We start from the raw sequence: 5,923 nt of genomic DNA, 5'->3' as shown, positions 1-5,923 counted from the left end.
CTGCATGAGTCAAATTTTTACTTGTATAATATATAACATAAGGAGCTAAGTCTCTTTATCCTAATACAACTCCCAAAATTATCTCTAAAGCATCAGAATAAATATGGAATGGGAGGGACCAATTTGGTCCTCTTAAAATTAGTGCTTCAGAGATTTTATATTTCACAATTCAAAAGCTTTTTGGCGGTCAAAATTCCAATAAAATTCACAATATCTAGTGAGTAGTTTGAAAAGTGGTGAAGCTATCTTTGTGAAGTTTTCTATAAGCCTTCTATATTAAATTGAGAATCCAAGAAAAAGTCTAACATCTCTTTGGCATGTTGGTACTGAAATTTTGGAGATAACTTCAACTTTTCATGAATCCAGTTTGAATCCAACACCTAAAATATGATCGTCCAAAACAATTCCTTCATTAAACATCATCAAGCATTTTTCATGACTCAATGAAATATTAGCTTCTTTACATCTAACAAGGAATTTTTCTAATTTTTCCATAGCTTCTTCAAAAAATTTCTCATAAACAATAAAGTCATCCATATAAACTTCTACATAATCATGGATCAAGTCAGAAAATATATCTAATACTTCTCTATGAAATTTAGTGGGTGCATTACATAAACCAAAAGGAAGTACCCTATAAGCATATGTAACCCAGGGACATGTAAATGTTGTTTTATCTTAATCTTCTAGTGCAAGTTGAATCTAATTGTATACACTGAAGCCATTAAGAAATGAGAAATAATTATTCCCTACTAAAGTATCTAATTCTTGATCAATAAAAGGTAGTGGGAAATGATATTTTAGAGTTTATTTTTTTAATTCTCGATAATCTATGCATACTCTCCACTTTCCATTTTTCTTAGGCATAATAACCAAGGGTGAAACGTATTGGCTATCTAAAAATGGGTAAATGAAATTCACATTGAGCAATTTATGTAACTTATTTAATAGTTTCCCTCGGATTAGAATTCATACGTCTCTAAGGTTGTCTCACTGGTTTGAAATTCTCTTGTATATAAATGTGAGGCATACATGTGTTTGGGCTTATTCCTTTCATATCCGTATATTCCCATGCAAACGTAGGGGAATGTTTTTGTAGCATCTTGATTAGTTGTTTCTTTTGAAATTATTCCGGGTTATTATTATTATTTAATGTTTTACCTGGATAGGTTTCTACTAAAAACTTTCCAAAATTCTCCATATAGTTCAATAATATTTTGGATTGTTGAGATGAGAAATATTCAATTCCACAATCTTCCTGAAAACTTTGATCTAGCATATGTACACAATAATTTTGTTCACAATATGAAGAAAGATTATGATCATTCATTAAATTTATTAATTGAACTTCCTCATCATTTTTTGAAATGGTTAATACTGGTTGAATGTCTTCAAAGTGTTCATTACCATATTCAATCCAAACTTAATTTTCTATCTCAGTTATTGCTCTTGCGAGTGGATATAATGTGAAATTTTTAGTAGAATTTCAATCAGAAATGAACATATCACTAGACCTATAACTTATGAATGCATCGGTTGTAGCTCACCATGGTCTACCAAGAACCAATGGATGTCCTCCTAGGTTTGTTTTGGGAGTCAATATCATAAAATCAACAATATACTTCCTTGAATATAGGGATACTAACACATCTTCTAATATACCTCCAGGTTTAATAACAAATCTATCTACTAATTGAAACAAGGTAGGGGTATATTGAAGGTTGGTTAATATTAGCCTATCCATAATACTCTTTTTCATGATGTTTATAGTTGCACCTAATTCAATCAAAGTGTTTGGGATTTCAATACCATTGATATGAATTTTTACAATGGGACTACCTGGATCTAAGTATTTTTTAATTATTGGTTTTCCCATCATAATATTTGCAATTTTTCCTACCAATTGTATTATTTTGTTGTCTTTTATTTTTCTTTCAAGTTTCTTGATACACAAGTCCTTTATTGTTTTTGCAAAGATAGGTATTTCCTTTATAGCTTGAAGTAAAGGAATCATAATGCAAATATTTTTCAATTCATCTAGCATGTTATATATTCAGGTAAAATTATTTTCATCTCTATTCTTTTATTAATTTGAAGTCTCTCAAGAAAGAGGGGGATTTGTAAGGAAATAGAGGGTTTTTCATCTATAGGAATTGTAGGAGTTGATTTTATTTGGTTTTAATCTATTTGTGTAGGAATATATTCCTTTGGAGTAGTATTTTCCTATTTAGGAGATGTCTCCTTTTCAAGAATTTTATCCTCTTGATATTCTTGATGACAACTGGGGGTGTTTTCTTTTTCAAAACACGACCAGATCTAAGTTAGACATCATTTAAATCTAGAGGATCTATAATACAAGCTTGAAAATTGTATGCCTCAATATTGTGGATGGGTTGCTGAGGATTTTTATTATTGGGATTGGGGAGTGGTTGTGTAGGTAATTGATTATATTTTTGAGGAAATTAAGTGGATGGTAATGGAAGGGGTTGAATTGATGTCAATTGGTGTTGAAATTGTGGTTGGAGAGGTTGTGGAGGCTAGGATGGAGAATAAATTGAGGTTGGTATTTCGGGTAAAGTTGAAAACATTGGGGATACTGAGGGTTTCTACCATAAGAACCTTGACATCCTTGTGACCAAGATGGGTTTTGTGGTTGAGGTGGCCAAGTGTTCCATAGTAGGGGTGTGTTCCAATTACTCTGTGGTTGTGAAAAATATTTAAATTGTGCATTAGGATCTTGTGCCATAATTGTTTTCCAAGGTTTCCAAGGTCTTCTAGGAGAAACATAACAAAGTGGTTTTGTTTGACTTGAAACAACTTCTTCTTGGTAAACAACTTTTAGTCTAGGTATAGAAGGGAAATCCTTTGTAGAATAAGTCTCCACACATATAACAAAGATTTGTATATTGTCAAGGGGAAATTCTTGTAATGCATGTTTTTTCCTACATCTAGGACAAAAAATAGATAAATCCACATTTTCATCTATTTTCTTGTTTTGAACTTTTAGCATATCTAGTTGTTCACTAAGATTTCCCAAAATATCAGTTTTAAAGTTATCAAGCAAATTACCAAGTTCTTCTCTACTTATCGTTTGAGATGCATATTTACTTACTCTTGACATAACTACATCTCTTGGATTCCTGCCATATTTTGAAAAGATAACCGAGACACATCTCTTTTACCCATTAAGTTAAGATGTCAATCCATTCATCTCTTATTTCTTTTAGTAAGGGATTTTTTAAAGTGTAAAACCATAAGTCATGCAATTTAGTTCTTTTGACATTTAGGTAAATATCTCCACTAAACCTTTGAGGCTTTCATCCTCTTTTTGGGTCATTTTGAAAACTTCTTCTCTAAGGTCATGATGTATGCAATAATATTGTATTTTTCTAAGAATATTATTTTCATATCATCTGATGTCCTTTTAAAATTGGTTCCTACGCCCATAAACCATTTAAGAGCACCATCTTTTAATGTAGCAGGAAATAATTTTATTTTTCAAGTATCAAGTAAATAGTCATAATATCTACACAATACCTCAAACTCAAAGAGAAATGTTTTTGGATCCTCAATTATCATACCATGAAATTTAGGGAGAATAGATGGAGAAATGTTTTTCATGGTAGCAGTAGTATCAATATCTTGAATAGGGAATCCAAAAGGATCCTCTTCTTCATGAAAACCTCCATCATCTCCTCTTCCTCCTCTTCCACCTTGACCACCTCTACCACCTACTTGCGGTATTCTACCTCCTCTACCTCCACCAATTCTTGGTATTACCTCTCCATTCTGTACTTCTCTTTCTCCATGTGCCATTATAGATTCTCCATAGCTTATATAGGGTTCCTCAATAGGATTCTTTTCAACTAGTTCCTCCTTCCCTGGTTCTTATACTAATTGTTCTTCAAGAAAAAATTCTTGTTCTTCTTCTTCCTCTTCATCAATTATTTCTAACTCTTTCCAAGGATTTCTTCACCTATTGAAGAAAGAAATAGGACTCCTTTAGTCATGGATGTAGGTTATTTTATGACAACTTCTATAGATGAATTAGTTGGTGATTCTCTAGGTAGAATTTCCAATCTTTGAACTTCAAGGAGTCTTGTTCTACCTACAAATGATGGAATTCATGTAATAGAAGGTGGTATGGCACTACATGGTATAGCGGGGGTGGTTGGTTATTTTGGAATTGAACTACACCCTCTAGTAACAAATCTACCTTTAGAATCTTGTTCTCCTTACATGCATCCTAAATTATTTTAATATGAGATAATTATACATCTAAAGAATGAATGAAACTATAATGAAATGAAATTTCAATAACTCTATTTCAGGAAGAACCCCACTGTCGTGACACATAGGTTCTTACTTCTCATCTTACTGCTCCTCCTAAACAAAGTTGTGTAAATGGAAAGACATCCTAAATTAAAAGTAAACACCCATGTATACTTCCCTGACAATGATGCCAAAAATGTTGGGTATTTTAATTATTAGTTAAATTACTTGCACTAAATTATCAATCTGTGGTTCATGAACTTGTGAAGTATACTTGCACTATAAGTGCTAAGCTATCAACTTTTAATTGGAAATAAAATTATTCTAATTGCAAGATGAAAATAAAACCTATTTATGAGAAGATCTTAGTGAGTACACACACACGTTCTTTCTCAAAGATCAAAATCAAATAAATCACCAAATTCAAGACTTGAAAATTAAATGGATTGAAAGCAAATCTATTCTAAGTTTATACTATGAAAACATGCAAATTCTATTCTATTGAACAAGAAATGAAACTTATTCCATTGAGATTTTTAAAAATAAATCTAGTCTATTGAACTTGGAAATGAAATCTAATCTATTATGATTTTTTAAACGAATCTACTCTATTAATCTATTTTATTGAGTTCAAAGAAAAATCTAATCTATTATGCTTGATATCAAATCTAATTTATCAATCAAAGCAGATTTAATCTACAGGACTTTAGAAATAAATCTACTCTAAAACAATAACCAAGAAAGAAACAAGATTATGTTAAAATGGGAAGCACATGACAAGAATTGAAATGCAAGCCTAGGATATTACTAATGTGTGAATACAAGACCAAAACTAAATGAAAAATGCAATAAATGCTTTTTATTATTTTTATCGTTTCTCAAGCGCTTGACCTATGGGAAAGCAAAGAAAATGAGTAAAAGGAAAAATAAAATCTTAATTGAAAAAAAAAGAAACTATACAAAACAGAGTGCTAATCTGAATACAATGAATGAGGAAATAATTTAAAGAAAATGAAAGAAAATATTGTTGACCTCAGACATCTTCAGGGGGGCCTCCTAAGGAGTACAAGGCACTAGATACTCAGATCAAAAAATTGAAGTAACCATCAATAATTATATCCACGCCATGACAAAGCTTAATATTTTATGGAATGTGTAAACAAATTTTTTATCCACAACAATAAGTCTCAATGATAATAATAATTTCATACCTGTTTTTTTCTTCCAAATGAAGCATTTATATAGAGTATAAAAAATAAACAACTTAAGAATTTGTTTCCTAAGAACTAGACTTGAGATTGACATCTCAGTTTATGAATTAAACTAGGAATCTTTCTTCTCATGACTAATTGCTAAAGGAGTGAATCATGAGAAGACATGTCTTGACACATCATTAGCTTCAATTTCATCTTTAGATCTCACTCGCCTGATGATAACCTTTGCTTGCTTGATTATAAAATCGATTGCTTGATATGTTGCACATTACAAGTATGTCATTGCCATGTTGACCATAGCTTTGAATAACGAGATACGCCCATTCTATGAACTTCCATTTGTAACCAGTATGTAGATCTCCATCTTGAATACATTTGGAAGCTTCCTATATGCATTGGCTGATTTTTTTACACATGTAAACCTAGAGAGCCTTAGA

This window comes from Pinus tabuliformis, chromosome Q, assembly GCF_031772625.1.
Source record: "Pinus tabuliformis cultivar Carrire ecotype Pingquan chromosome Q, CPIR1, whole genome shotgun sequence".
Classification (NCBI taxonomy): Eukaryota; Viridiplantae; Streptophyta; class Pinopsida; order Pinales; family Pinaceae; genus Pinus; species Pinus tabuliformis.
This window is presented reverse-complemented; position numbering follows the sequence as displayed.